At 40.0% G+C, this 16,630-nt stretch overlaps 1 pseudogene; it reads left to right on the top strand.

The window, feature by feature from the left end:
• Window positions 1-7,253: 7,253 nt before the first annotated feature.
• Window positions 7,254-7,962, top strand: LOC114684050 (annotated as a pseudogene).
• The last annotated feature ends 8,668 nt before the right edge of the window (window positions 7,963-16,630 follow it).

Below are 16,630 nucleotides of genomic sequence, written 5' to 3'. Positions count from 1 at the left end.
CGTCTTTAGAACTCTATTTGAGTGCCTATCTTCCTGTTTTTTTTAAAGGAGAAGTTACCTCTTATGTAAGTCAAAGAAAGCTTTTTCCCAATTTAAATAACCCTTCCTACTATTCATAAGACCTAGAGTTCAAGTCCCAATACAACAGAACAAACATGGTCAGTGCCCCATTCCATGCCCTTTCTCATTTTACCTGCAGCTAATTTAAAGTTTGATTTATTTATTCTAAATAAATAATATTACATTACTAGGAGTTGGTAAATGAAAGGCTAAAGAATTGTCTAGTTCAGCACCTGTTTTGGTAAATAAAATTTTACTGAAATAGCCAGTTGTAATGGTCTGCAATCTTAGCTCTCACATGGATGAAGCAGGAGGATCTCAACTTGGAGGAAATCCATGGCTATATTTGAGTTGAAACCAACCTAGGGTTCATAAGGAAATTCTGTCTCCAAAAGAAAAAGGAAAGCTTCAGTGTAAAACAGCTATGATTCCTAACATGTGAGGTCTGAGCTCTGACATCAGGAAGGGAGGAAGACCTTGCGATAACTAGGCATTAAGAAGAAAGTGAGGAGTCACTCAGGTGCAAAGTATTTTATTCACTTCAGGTTTAGGCTGTCACACAGACTTCTGGCAGTCAAATGTTGTCAGGTACCAGCACTAGCTGGCACTGGGCCACATATGGATGAGCACAGTCATGTGCAGGTGAGTGTACAGGCACAGAGAAATAGGCACACAGTTGCATAGATGGAGAGACTCGGGCAGCCTTGTGAAACCGAAGATTAAGTCTAAAGGCATCTGACCTCATAGGCATGTTTGTAAGGAACCAACACAAAAGTGGCATTCTGTCAGGAGTATATACAACACATTCTACCACTATATACTTTGGTGATTCCTGGGTATTGGTTATCAGCAATTTTGTGCCTACTCATAGTTCTTTTGATGCCACTGTTAGCCATCTTGACTCATGTCAGAAATTCACATCGGTGCTATGTTGGCAACATATTAACTGTCTCTTATGGTCCTCTGTTCCCTACAACTTACAAATTGCTTATAGCTGCTTTACACATGTAGAGTTGACTTATGACAGTAAGCCTAAAGGGTTTATTATCTATCCCTTTACAGAAGGCTTTCCAATAATTGATTACACAATTATAGAGTATTGCTGTATCTATATTAATGTTGATAGGTGCTGTTATCTAACACTTCAAACACCAAATTTATGTGAACATTTATCCACACTTCTCTTAGGTCAAATATCTCCCATTTAAGTGTAGTAAAAAAAATACATCATCCATTTATTGCCAAATAATTCAGTAAATATCAAGAGGATGCTTGATTTTGCTATCATCTGGGAGATGTTCCTCTGGACATGCCTGTGAGAGTCTGCTGATCACATCAATTAAGGTAGGGAGATCCAGTTGTGTGTTTGGTACCTTGGCTGGGATGGAGGACTATGGAAGTTGAATGAGGGAGCTGCATGGTAGTAGCCTGTACTCACTGCTCTCCTCTCCTTGCCTGCGAGTGTGACCAGTCACTTCAAGGTCCTGCCAACTGGACTTCTTGACTAACACAGTGTGTCTAGAATTATGTCACAATAAACTTTTTCTCTCTTTAGTTGCTTTTATCAGGAATTTTTAAGCACAGGAACAGGCAAACACACCAAGACACTGGCTGAAGTCAGCATACCCATGGATTAAGTCCTACTGTGTTCTGATTCTTCAAGAGGGCTTGGGATATTTTTAAGTCTCTGCTTTGCAGCTTTTTGGTTCACATTCTCAGTTTACATACAAACATGACACAGTTTAAATACAAATATGACACACATGACCTGACACATATGCCAAACCCAATTTTGATTTTAATGGCGATTGAATGTAGACCACACTAAAAGATTAGTTGGGACTTTTCATTGACCTCTTTCATCATCCTCAAGGAACCTCTGAACAATGCTTTTGATGTCACATTTATATATATAGTTGAAATTTCTTCATGATTCTTCAGGGGTGCCACAAATTACATTTAGAATGAAGCAAGACAAACATGCAATTAGAACTGGAGCCAAGAGTTATGGGGTAACTTCCTCCTATCCATGAACCTGATTGGAGCAGTAGTATTCACATTAATGTGATTTTGGAAAAGCATACACAAGTGTGTGTGTGTGTGTGTGTGTGTGTGTGTGTGTGTGTGTGTGTGTGTGTGTGTGTGTGTGTGTGTTCCTGGAGATGTGCGCATGCCTGTGGAGGCCAAAGTTTGATGTCAGGAGTTTTCCTCGATCACTCTCCACCTTACTATTAGAGACAAGATCTCTCACTAATCCTGAACCTCACCTATTCAGCCAGCCTGGATGGCTGGTGAGTGTGGCAATTTTCCTGCCTCTGCCTTCACAGCCTTGGCAGTAGGGATGGATCTCACCACACCCATCCTTTTACCTGTGTGCTGGGATAAAACTCAGGTCCTCATGCTTTCCTGGCAAGCTCTTCACCAACAGAGTCAGCTACCCAGCTCTATTTTTATTGCTAAAGCATCGGCAGCCTAGATCCTAATTTGGTGCACCTGAGATTTAACTTAAGTAGACTATTTCCAAAACTTGGTGGGTGCTACGATTCCGATCTTAAGTACTATATGTGAGCCCACGTGTTAAAGGCTTGATTCTCATCATGGTATTGGGCAGTAGTGAAAACTTTAAGAGGTAGCACTTGGCAGGATACTTTCTGGTCATGAGTGTTATGTTCTCAAAGGGGACAAACACGCTGTTGTACCCTTTTCTCTTCTGCTTTCACCCTTTTTTCCCAGACACTTCTGAGATAGAGTAACTTTCACTGTGATAGACTCCCCAAATGATGCCCCATCTGGGCTGGAAGCAATGGGGCCAATGTGTCATGAGCTGAGGTCTCCATTCTGTGCATCAGCTGGAGTCTTGCCACTGTGCACCCAGCAAACCTTTCCTCTCTTCTAAGTTTTTCAAGTTACCGAATCTTGGATATTTTTGCACCCACAGAAACCTGAACAATTCAGCAGGCATTCCAACAGATGGGTCCAGACTAGGCATGCTGATGGAGGCAGGACGTGGGCACACTCCTAGAAGCATCCACTGTGGTTTTCTACAATGTACAGAGACATTTGTTTGGAGTCACAGTTAATTAATTTCCAAACAATGAATCATGAGCATATCAGCCTCAATCTGTGCACCATCAGGAAGTTCTCCACCCCATGGAGTGGGATTGATGTAAACAAGGCAGTTTAGAGTACACTTTTCCTTTTCTTGTCTGAATAACTATAATTCTCGCCAATAAATCCAGTCCTCAGTGAACAGTTCCCAGATATGTGCCCGTTTTCACTGAGCAAACACAGAAGCATGCCACTCTAAATTAATGAAGTAGAAAGCACTATAGTCAGTGGCCCATAGATTTTTCAATACAGATGAAAGCTTTACTTTTGTCCCCTCTTATCTTCAGACATATCCATAGAAAGAAAAGCCAGTCCAAAGAGAGATTTTTAAAAATCTTATAAGTGTGTGTGTGTGTGTGTGTGTGTTGTGTGTGTGTGTGCATGTTTGTGTATGTGAGTAGAGGTGCTCATGTACATGACAAATGTGTAGCGGTCATAGAACAACCTTGAGTGTGGGTCTTCACCTTCCACCTAGTTTGAGACGGGGTCTCATTTTGCTTGGTCATCACTATATACAGCAGGCTAAATGGCCTGTGATTTTTTCTGGATTCTCCTATCCTTACCTCTTAGTTTACTGTAGGGTCACCGAGAGTACCGACTCCTGATTCTAAGTCTGGCTTCAGGTGGGTTGTGGCTCTGGCAATCTGAATTCATGTCCCATACTTTACTCATTGATGGATTAAAAGGAAGTTTTAAACAATATTTCTGGGTCTATGGTTCATTCAATGGTGTACTAGTTAATTGCTGTCAACTTGACATAGACTAGGGTCTGAGAAAAGACAATTTCAGTTGAGGAACTGCCTGTATCAGATTGGCCTGTGGACATGTCTGTGGGGCATTTTCTTGATTAATGGTGATTGACGTGGGAGGGCTCCGCCCACTGTGGGAGGTGCCGTCCCTTGGCAGGGGGTCCTGTCTTGTATAAAATGTAAGATGAGCATGCTATAGGAAGCAAGACAGCAAGCAGTGTTCCTCTGTGGTCCTGCCTCCACTACCACTTGAGTTTCTGCCCTGACTTCCCTCGGGATGGAATGTGATTGGGACATGTATGGACAATAAACCCTTTCCTCCTCAGGTCATTTTTTCACAGTAGTGTTTTGTCACAGAATCAGGAAAAAAATAGTATGCTATATTTTAAAATTAAATGATTTTCACGACTATGGATTAAGCAGACATTCCTATTTACAAATGATATTGAAGTAAGTAAAGTTAAAGAGTCATGTTTACTGAATGATTAGAGCTTGAATCTGGTTTGAGCCTGGATTTTGGTCACAATGAGTTGCCTTCCTATCACTGTGATCTCACCAATCACACTCTGAATGGATGTGTTACCTCAGAGAATCACTTCACTGCTCCATGCCACAGTGAGTAACCATTTCTGGCCCCTTTGTTGAGATGTTATGTCTCATCTAATGTTGTAAAGATGCTGTGGGTTCCATCACCATCATCATCCACAGGTACCCTCTTTCCCACAGCTGCTTTGCTCTCTTGGTTTTTCTTTGTTCACATGGCAATGGTGCTGTTGGCTGTCTGGACACTTTGACTTCTTTGTAGAACAACTAGAATGCCTCTTTGAAGAGTAAGGCTTGGCTCTTTGTTGTAGAAAAGATGCAAATAAAATGGGGATTGAAGGCCAAGTAAGGAAAGAATTGGCTAGTTAGGTAAATCTATGAGGAAAGATGCCTAAGTGAGTGTGATTGCTCCACTGACTGGGGCACCTCAGACACATCTGATACCGCCCAAAACTGTTTTGAACAATCCCCACACAATACTTCTCAGTCATGTAAAAGATTGAATGTAGAATTAAAGGTTCCACAAAGAAAACAAAAATGTTGCATGGTTTTGTTGCTGTTGTGGTTTTCTGAGACAGAGTGTCCATGTATCCTAGACTATCCAGGAATTGATTATGCAGTCAAGGATGATCTTGAATTTCTGTTTTTCATATACCTGCCTCCCCAGGGCTAAAACAATAGAAATTCACCTCCATACCTAGTTTGCATGATGCTGGAGTTCAAACTTTGTGCATGGAAGACAAGCATCCTACATACTGAGCTGCATCCCAGCCCAAGGATTTCATCTTCTAGCTGGTGTTCTCTTTATTGTTTTACATTTTAGGCAGAAAGGAAAACTTGAAATAGTTATGAGGAATGACATGAAACACACCCATCTTCCGTGCTTCTCTCTTTACAATCCCTTCACTATTAATATTGTTTTTTGTTTTTGTTTTTGTTGTTTTGATTTGTCTTGTTTTTGTCTGTGCTGGGGATGGAACCCAGTACTTTGGACATCCTAGGCTACTCTTCTACCACTGAATTATACCCACTATCAGGTTTATTTTGACTCTTCATTTTAAACATAAGCAAACACAGTCCCACAATCTCTAGAGGTAGGAACGATATCCTGGTAAACTGTGGTGAGTTCCACCGACTCTCCAAACATCCTCATGGCAGTTTGTTTCTGCTAGGGGTAGTATTAGTGACTTTTTGTTGCTATAAATATACCATAGCCCAAAGAAATTTAGGTTAAAAAGAGTTTAGTATGTTTTGTAGTTCCAGAGGGATAGTGTCCACAAACAAGTAAAAAGCATTATAGCAGGAGTATGAAGCCAACCTGGTGGTCTGAGGCTGAGATGTCGCATTTCAACTACATACAGTAGCAGTTTTAAATAAAATTTTCTTATCTATTTATTTAAAAAGTTTCACACAGTTATCTATTGTGTGTTGAGCATATTTCCTTACCTGTAATTTTCCATTTCCCAACCTAACCTTTATATTTGTCTCCTTTGTTTCTCTAGACAATTTTACTTCTACGTACATTTTACATGTACATGCATGATTTTATGTGGCTATGTAAAATCGGAGCCACAGAGACACTTGAACATCAATGTTTATTTTATTATTCACAACAGCTAAATTATGGGACCAACCTAGTTGTTCAACAGCAGAGGAAAGGCTGAGGAAAAGGTGGTTTATATACACAATGGATTTTTTTTTCATCCCTAAAGAAGAATGAGGTTCTGCTGCTTGTAGGAAAATAGATGCAACTGGAGATAATCATATTAAGCAAATTAAGCCAGCCTCAGAAGGACAAATACGTGCTTTCTTTCAATGGTGCCTTTTCAGTAACTCTTCTGTGACACTAGTCTAGTAGGTGTTAGAGAAAAGATGCTTTCCTATATAAAATACTTTCTAAGCAGTGATTTTAAGTGTGCATAATGCACAGAATAGACAAAGTTGAGCAGTACACAGACTTAGGCTTACGTGCAGAATCTGGAAATGTGTATTGATCAAAGAATGTGTTAAAAAAAAATAAGACAAAAAGCACCTGGTGTGGACCTGTGCTCTAGAAGTTGAGGTGGCTGCTCTCATAGGGACAAGGAAGCAATCTGGCTGGTTATAGGCTGTAGAGAATAAGGGGAAACCATGCCTCTCATAGATGTTCCAGAATGAATCCAGCTGGGTATTGGCTGTGGGGTCAGGGCTGGAAACTGTAGAACCTGACATGGAAAAGCAAAGTAGACACCAAAAGCAGGGCACCCAGGAACTGCCACCCAGGGGAAACTTAGCTTTGCAACCTAAGCCTTAGTCTTGATAATCAGCTTGATTAAAGTCAACTAGGAGACACTCATATTTGCTGGTATATGAGAACTTCAAAGAGGATTCACTGACAGAAGAACTGGGGCACCTTCTGGCAGCAGCACAGATACAGAGAGGTCTGGGGGCAGAGCAGTGCTACCTGTCTGCCTACCTTTGGTGCTATTTGTCTGCTCACCTCCAGTACCTCCTGCATGGTCATCTTCAGGGCTTCCTGTATGACTACCTCCAGGACTTCCTGCATGCTCACCTTCAGAACTTCCTGCATGTTCACTTTCAGTACTTCCTGCATGCCCACCTTCAGTACTTCCTGCATGCTCACCTTCAGTACTTCCTGCTTGCCTATCTTCAGTACTTCCTTTCTTCTTGTAACATATTTTGTCTTCATAATTAATTAATTATTATATTGGGGATGGCTAGTAATTGCCCAGACTTCAGGTGTTTGAGCTTCCTTGTCCTGAATGGCCACCAAGACACAGATGTCTCAGGGATATGGTCAAGATTCCTCCTGTCGGTTTTCTTGTTCGGGAGTGGAGAACCACCGAGCGTGAGCAAGTCCTTCAGGTACTCTCCAGGTTCTTGGTTATGGAGTATTTGGCTCATCCTGGTACACTCAGCTTGGCTGCTGGAGTTGCTTGTGGCATGTGCCTGGGCTGGGGCCTCCGGGGCCACCTTAGGATGTTCCCCCAGAACTCAACAAGTGAGACAAATAGAGACACAGAGACAGGAACTGAAGCAAGCATCTTGGAAGAGAGTGGAGAGTACAAGTGGATACTTGTGGTTTGAACTGACCTAAAGATGGGAAAAGGGAAGGTCGCTGCCTAGTGTTCTCATGCTGCTGTTTCTGCCTACAAACAGACTCAAAGGAGAAACCCTCAAGTGCTCAAAGAGTGGGAGGACTGTGGCCAGCCCAAAGTGGTGGTCAAAGCCCCAGATGAAGACACCCTCATTGAATTACTGACCCATGCAAAGATGTTGGGACTGACTGTAAGTTTAATCCAAGATGCTGGATGTACTCAGATTGAACCAGGTTCTCGAACTGTCCTGGGAATTGGGCCAGGACCAGTAGAACTAATTGATGAAGTTACTGGCCACCTAAAACTTTACTAGATGAGCTTTTGTGCGATGTGATTCTGTCTGAAAACTGAAGCTTGTCAGTAACAATAAAAGCTTAATTTTTGCCCCACTTTAAAAAAAAAAAGATTCCTCCTGTCTAATTTTGTAGTTAAAAATATCCTATGTGAATAGTAGAATTTTGTTTCAGAATCTTAAAGTCATGGGCTGAAATTTCCTTGGTTTTCTTCAGAAGAATACATTCTAATTCTCTATCTATCCATTTAATCATTTATTTCTTCATTCAACAAACATAAATTTACTGCATGTTATAGTTTAGGTGCTGTCTTAGAAACTGGAACAAAAGCAAACAATTACAAATTGTTCAATATTCCTGAAAATACAAACTGTCACCAATAGTTTCTGTAGTTATAACAGGGTTGCATAGTATGCTCAAATTTTGGAAGCTTACAGTGATGAACATTGATTTCTCATACTCAATGGCTGTGGTTTGCTGAAGTGGGCTGCTTCTGACTGCTTTCAATCTGAGATCAGATTTGTTCTTGTTCCATCCTTCTTCAGCTAGCACCCCTCCTCTGGAGAAGAATAGGAATGCTGGAGAATGAGAAGGTCCTGGTTATGGTGATATTTTATTTGGACTGAAATGTGATTTTATTTGTATGTTAATAAATAAAGTTGCCTGGGGATCAGAGCTAATAGCAAGCCATAGCAGAAGCTGGATGGTGGTGGTGCATGCCTTTAATCCCAGCACTTGGGAGGCAGAGCTGGGCAGATCTCTGTGTGTTCAAGAATACAGCCAGCATGAAGACACAAACCTTTAATCTCAATACCAAACCAGAAGATCTGGAGGTCTGTATAGACAAGCAGTAACCCAGAGGTCATGTGGTTGAATTTACAACCAATGAGAAAGCAGAACAGAAAGTCAATAAAAAGGACAAACACACAGGAAGTAGGACTCTTGTGGAGAGGAAACACAGCAGTGGCAGTGAAGGGTAAGGTTTTTAGCTCTTAGCTATTTCTCTGACCTCTTGGGCTATTAACTCTGCATTTGGCTCTGTGTTTCTTATTTAATAAAACCATTCATCTACACCTGGTGCTACTTAAGGTTTCAGGAAAGGGATTTTATATTCTAATTATCATCTGTGGTCTCTGACAAACTCATGGTACACAGTCAAGACCCAGATCACTCAGAATCTGATGGACATGCTCAGTTCACGGAAGGTGACAGCCAACAGTCAAACAGCAAAGGCACAGGTGCCTTATTCTATTAAGGGAAAGTCCTGAGGGCTTAAGACTCAGTGAGATGTACTAGACAGGGAAGGGGGAGGAGAAAAAGGAGCATTACTATTGTGTTATGTGCATTATATTATATTATATTATATTATATTATATTATATTATATTATATTATATTATATTATATTATATGTATTGTATTGCATGTAATAAAATGGTTAGACAAATCACCTCCTAGCAGATGACTGGAGCAGAGACTGGAGGAGGTGAGCTGAGTGAAAATTCAGAAGTTTCTGGGGATATGGCTCCATGGATAAAATGATGGCTGAGAAAATATGAGAAGCTAAGTTCAGATATTCAGCACTCATGTAAAAGCTGGACATGGCAGCACATGCCTGTAACCATAGCACCAGGGAATAGAGGTAGGATTCCCGGCCAGTTAGACTTGCCAAATCAGCAAGATCCAGGTTCACTGAGATACTCTGGGTAAGTAAGTAAGTAAGTAAATAAATAAATAAATAAATAAACAAATAAATAAATGGGCTTCAGAGAAATCCCGAGTGCTTAATTCTTTTGCAGAGAATTTGGGTTCTCTTCCCAGCACTGACATTGGGAGTCTCACAACCACCTATGACTCCAGCTTCAGAGGATCTGATTCCTTCTTCAGGCCTCTGTGGGCACATGTACACACACACACACACACACACACACACACACACACACACAGTGCCACTGCCAGTGTCAAATGCTGTTGAAGGTTTCTCCATGTTCTAACACCAAACTCCTGCTATATTGGCGGTGGTTATGTACACAATGACCTTTGCTGTGCTTTGGCTTTAAAAGTCATGAAGGAACCTAGAAATAAATAATTCATGGAAACTGCACTTAAGTCAATTTAAGCAATAGCATGCCATTAAAAGAATATGGTGAAAACAGTTCAATTTTATTTTTAATTGACTTCCAGAGTAAGAGTTAGCAATTGTCCTTGATCAGATGAAATGTTCTGATTAAATACCAGTTTTGAAATCTTTAATGAAAATCAAAGACGACCATGTCCTGAAATATGTCACAATCTTTATTTTTCAAGTGAGAATGGGGTCTTAACTATAGCTACCAAACCATGCTCTGCATAGTGTTCTCTATTTCATCCAGTAAAATCACAATGGCAATGTATTCTTTCTCACCTGCAACACCCAGCTTCTAGAAGCCAGTTCCCTGTTCATTTGCTCTTATGGACTTTATACCATCCTGTCCATCAATGGCAAACATATATCCTTCTTCCTACATTCACTGATCTGCCCATGACACTCAATATCACACATATTCACACACATTCAACATCAGATACTTTAATAACATACACACATATATAAACCATAATCCTCACATACGGTGGCAATAAACTTTAGAAAAATGAATTTAAAAGTATCTATTCTAAGAACACAAATATCTAAATTGTTTTGCCTGTTCTTTTCCTTCTTTTGTAAGTCTTTTTGAAATGATTTTTCAAATTATTATACAAATTTGGAAATAAGGAGCTGGTGAGATGGCTCAGTGAGTAAAGGCACCTGCCCCAAACCTGATTGCCCAAGTTTGAGCCCCAGGATCCACGGATAATAGAGAGAGTTGACTCTTAAGGGTTTCCTCTGATATCGACATGAGCAACTAGGTATGTACTTGTGTGTATATGCACAGGCACATACCTTAAATTAATCGATCAATAACTTAATCTTCTAAAAGTGGGAACAGGGCAAGTTCCTGATTACTTAGTTCTTTTCAGTCTCTTACTGAGCCATGGAAACCTTATCCTGGGTTGCATGGGGAAGGTATGGTTATTAGGCAATGTGTGAGCTTCCTGAGAGTACCCGCACCCCTTTTGTGTGGAATGGCTCTGGTATATTAGAGAAGAGAGCAGGGGACAAGGCCTGAGCTTTTGTCTGACTGGCAATCACAGAATCACTTACTATGAGATAGTCAATAGGAGACTGGAGTGTAGACAGGGCACTACTAAACCCAAACTGGATCTTTCTTGCTTATACATTAGTACAAAGAAGGCTATGAACACAAATATACTCACTCCAGAAGACAAACAGTACCATTGAAGGGGTGAAGTAGCTCTTTCCTGCTATGATCCATAAAGAATCTGTCATCTTTACAAGTCTCAGTGACAGGTCATGTTGCTATAACAAAACATCTGACAAAGAACCTCAAGGAAGAAAGCATTTATTTCAGCTTACAGTTCCAGAAAATGCAGTACATCATGGCCAGGATGGTATGGTTTGTTGTAGGAGTAGAAAGATCTCTCCATGTGGAGATTCAGAATTTATAAAGGTAGTGCTACCTGATATTTTGCTTTATTTTATTTTCTTATTAACTTTGAGAAACATATGCATTTTCAATGTATCAGTTTGATCTAGCAGCTTCCTTTTAAAAATGTTCAGCACACCCAATGATCTCTTCATTGTCATTGACTGCACTTTGTATCAATATTTTACTTTTAAAGGTTTGTCTATTTATTTATTCTTTGTAAGTATTTGAGGATGTCATACATATATACAATGGATTTGTAGGAATTTTTAGGAATGAAATTTGAAGTTTGTAACCAGACAACAATGTACTTTAAGAAGCAAGAAACTGAGCCAAGTATGATGGAGCAGGCCAATAATCCCAGCATGAGGGAGCTGGAGAGAGGCAGATCATGAGTTTGAGGCTATTTTGAGCTATAAGGTAAGACCATCTCATGGTACCAAAAAGATGAAACAACCATCCAAGCAATCAAAACCTCTTCCTATAGCCAATAGGAGCTTTGCTTTAAGGACTCAGGTAGAGACTTTGTTAGAGGAACTCACTATTTAAAGTCAAAGAAGGATTTGAAACAGAACAGTGGTATTTATCAGGACAAAAATATCTCACAGATATGATCCTCTTGTGATGTATACATACATATGATTATTACAGTGAATAAATTTTATGATTAAAATGTATGATTGCTACAATAAAAGTATCAGATTTGTAGCCCAAGAATGAGTTCCTTATTAAACTGGGCATTTTCTGTATTGCATTTCCTTGCTCAAAAAAGCTAATACCAACCCAGTAGGGATGTTGAAAAGTGACCACAACTAACCACAGTGATCTGGACATGAGTTCCCAGCCTGGTATCTTTGACTGTACATGTGAGCAATAAACTGTGACATCACTGTTCTTGATAGCTTTAGTTGTCAACTTGATGCAGCCTAGAGACATCTGAAAGGAAATCTTTGATGAAGGAATTGCCTAGATCAGATTGGACTCCAGGCATGTCTATGTTTGGTGGAGTGGGTGTTTTTTCTTGATTATTAATTGATGCTGGAGAGCCCAGCCCACTCTGGGCAGCACCATCCTTAGGCTAGTGAGCATGGGCTGCAAAAGAAAGGTGGCTAAGCATAAGCCTGAGAGTGAGTCAGAGAGCAAGCCATGGATTTGTTCTTGAGTTTTTGCTTAAGTTCTTGCCCTGATTTCCCTTAACCATTGACTGTGACCCAGAAGTATAAGATGAAATAAATATTTCCTCCCCAAAATTGCTGTTGTTCAAAATGTTTTGTCACAGAATGAAATTAGGAAAATCACCTACTTCCCAAAATTGTGATTCATATTTGTTTAACAAATATTTACATAATAATTATGCCACAGTTTCTCAGTCCTATCAAAGTAAATTAAAAGAACATTAAAAGCATATTGACTTTGACTATAAGTTCTTTGTTGGCAAACCTCACATGTTATTTTATTTATTCCTTTGATTCAGAAATGGCCATCTCTCTGATCATTTCCACTCTCTCAGTTCCTTCAGACAGCCACCCCGTGCCCAACCACAGGCCACACCTGCCCAGATGTACCATGTAGGCTGCCCAGCTGTGGACTTTCCCTACTCTGTAGCTTCCAATAGACCCAATCATCAGTTGTCCCTCCTATCCCTTGTCACTGTGTCCCAGCCCCCAACTCTGACAGACACCTTCTACCCAACCACAGGCCATGCCAGAAGACCAGGTATGCCTCCTGCCCATGGACCTCCTTCACTCTTTTGCTGTACCCCTCAACACTATTCCCAATCCCTCCTCTCCTCTTTATTACCATGTCCCAGCACCCAGTCTCTTCAGGTGGAGACTGTCTACTGAACCAGAGGCCACACCAGAAACCAGAACTCAAGGTGGGCCCCTGGACTGCAGACTTCCTCTACTCTCTCAGTGCCCCTAGACACTATTCCCCCTTCCTCTCCTCTTTACCATGTCCCGGCCTCCAACTTAGGTGGTGACTCCCTGCTGGATCAGAGGCCTTGAAGACCTGAAAGAACACCAGGTATGCTGCCCACCCATAGAACACCTCCACCCTCTTGGTGTCTCCCCGCTACTGTCCCCAATCCTCTCCCCCTCCTTGTTGCCATGTACCACCCCCTTGATTAACAAGAGACTATGCTGGCTGCAATAAGTCTAGGCCCCCATTGGGTGGAGACCCTTTGTTTAACCACAAGCCATACCAGCCAGAAGACAAGAAAAGAAAAAGAAATCAAGGAACAAAACACCCATCCAAAAAACAAACCCAGAAATTGGCACCTAGACTTTTTTTTTTTTTTTGTTCCATCACAGGCAATTTATTTTGTTCTATTCATTCACAGTTAATACAGAAAATACCTGGAAACATTTCCATATAATGTTTGACACAGAAATCATCAAATAGAAGTATACAATGTTGACAGGAGGCAGTACATTTATAATTTATAACCCCAAATGTATTTATAAATTAGAACTGGAAAGATCTACAAATGAAATTATGAAGGTACACCAAAGTCATTTAATCTGTCAGTTTCTCATTCATTTTTATGTCTTAATAATATTCTATTGTATGAATAAGCCACATTTTATTTCTCTCCAGTATTTGATAGCTATTTGAGTTGTTTTAACTTTTTTACTATTAGCAACACACTGCTGTAAACCTTCATGTACATGTTTCATAGGTGCACATTTTCAGTAGTTTGAGGATATATTCCTAAGGGTAGAATTGTTGAGTAACAGAGTAACAATATTTTGCATTTTGACCAACCACCAAACTGTTTTGCCAAAGTGGCACACCATTTTACAATCTCACCAAATCCTTGTTTTTAAGGCTCTGATTTTTGTACAAAAGCATTCAATCATTCTGTCAGACCAAACCAGGAAAAGTAAGCTATAGTTCAGAGCTGTTCTATTCCATTTACTATGCAAAGCCATTCTTGGCGTTTGCAACTCTCAGCCCTTTTGAGTATTCTTGCAGTGTTCACCTTTTCCTCCACCACTCTTTTTTTCTTCTTTTTTTCTGGTTTATTTCTATCTATTACAAATGTATAAAAAATCCTCCATCAACACTGCTGTTAGCAGCAGAACCTTGAGAAATATACCTTTGGTTTGCCTCAGAAAAGGAACACATATTGCACTGTAAAGTTTATAAAATTGGCGCAAAACATTGTGATAATGTTACAATACCAGTTTTAAGAGTTCAGTGACTAATGGGGAGCCGATGGGATACATGCAGAACTGTGAAAGCGATCTCACTTAGCCAGCTGTACACGTAGACTGTAAATCTACATTCAGATCATTTCTGAACTAAGACTATCATCTCAGTTTATCTGTTGAGGTCAACCAGGAAACCCTAGAATATACCTTGAGTTTTGCAAAAAACAAAATAGGGGGAGGGGTTTCTTCAGCATTTCAGTCCACGAGTAACAGTATCCTAACAGGCAAAGTGTTCTCTCACTGTCAACATAGAATGAACTGCTGCTGGAGGTCAACTTGGGTTTTAATTTGCATTAGCACTTACATGCATAGTAGTCCAAGTTGTTGACCTCATGACTTTAAATAGTAACTCTAAAAAAGTAAAATGGCCCTTCTTGGAAGACTAAAGAAAGACATCCAGCCACAGTTGTAAAAAGTCTCATCAAAACAATATACCCTTTTATGAATTAAGCCTCAATTAAAAAAAAAAAAAGTAGCCCCAAATAAGAAGCAGCTCTGAAAAAGAAAATATAACTTAAGATATTTGAAAAAAACAAGGTGAATACAGGTTCAAAAATAATTAAGATACATTTTCTTAAGGCTACCTAGAATTAGGCTTTAAAGAATTCTACCATTTCAAGTTTACCACTAGTTACTAGATACCTATTTACAAACAAGATGTTCACTTTTTTTGTTCCTTTATCAAGAGAAAAATCTACCTTCAGACTATGAGGGTGGTGATGGGGAGGGACTAGAAAACAAGATTCAAACAATCCCATGCAAATATCACATTTTTCAAATGGAAGAACTCCAAACTGCACTAGAAGTTCCAATCACTAAGACACTTTCCATTGAAATGATTTAAGTACAACTACATGGCACCAAGGTTTAGGCCTAATATAGGCTTGACAACCAAGTCCTTGTTTTCTGGAAGAAAGGCCTCAAAAGTCCCACTCAATTCCACATAACAATACTTCAAAGATCAATTAGGTTTTCCATTCCTTTATATTTTTGTTTTTGACTTCTAATCTTAATGACTAGATTAAAACTTAGCTCATTTCCCAGAAGGCATTGCTTCCCTTTGCTCTATGAAAGAGTCCACCAAGACCTCTTCCTCAAAACCATCTAGCCCCCAGTCTCCAGTCTGTGCTTGTGATGCATCTTTCTCAACATCCTGAAAAGGTAATGTAGGTAAAATATGCTCATAAACATTAAAACTAGTTGTTATAAAGACGTAACTAGCTATATAATTTAAGTTTTAAAACATAAATACTTGCAGCTTGATCTGCACTGACAATGATTGTCGAAGCCTAGAATTCAACATTTACAAATTCTCATTCACACACACAAAACACATTATTATCACACAACTTGTGTCTTGAGAGAATCTTCTGCTTTTTAAATCTTTGGCCTCCCAGTCAATCCCAAGTTCAACCAACTTTAACTAAAACTTCACTCAGAATTTCACCAAGCTTTTCACCCACACATTAATGCTTGTCGTATCTTTCATCAACTGTCAAAATCTGAAGCCTGCTCAGAGATCGCCAGGTAAAAGAAAATAAATGAAATACACAGAGGTCATTTCAAAACAGAACATGACCATCATCCAAAAAAAAAAAAAAAGTCACGATTCCCGATTGGGATCATCTTTTGTTTCCCACGTTGGACTATTTCACACTCCGGCATTGGCCAAAGGACACGAGAGCTGGTTCTGGAGCATACAGTTTCTCACACAGGTGTCCCCAGAGGAACACCAGAGACAAAGTCACGTGAGGCCTCTCCCGTACAGAGACTGTCTCACAGGGGCAGTGAGGGAGGACACCCACTAGTTTGTAGAGATCCCTGAGAGAGTATGATTCTTAAAATCTGGACTGTACATAATTCACATCAGCCCTGTTCAGGTACTTACTGGAAGAAAGGTGCAGCTGTTTGCCAGAACTCAGCACTCCATTCTAGATCTCTGCTGCCTTAGTCTCCATCTCGGATTTCCGAGTTCTGGTAGTTACCTGTACCACTGAGGCATTGCCACAAGACTTCTTCTCTTTTGAAACATCCTTTT

Source organism: Peromyscus leucopus, chromosome 15, assembly GCF_004664715.2.
Source record: "Peromyscus leucopus breed LL Stock chromosome 15, UCI_PerLeu_2.1, whole genome shotgun sequence".
NCBI classification, from domain to species: domain Eukaryota; kingdom Metazoa; phylum Chordata; class Mammalia; order Rodentia; family Cricetidae; genus Peromyscus; species Peromyscus leucopus.
This window is presented reverse-complemented; position numbering and strand designations above follow the sequence as displayed.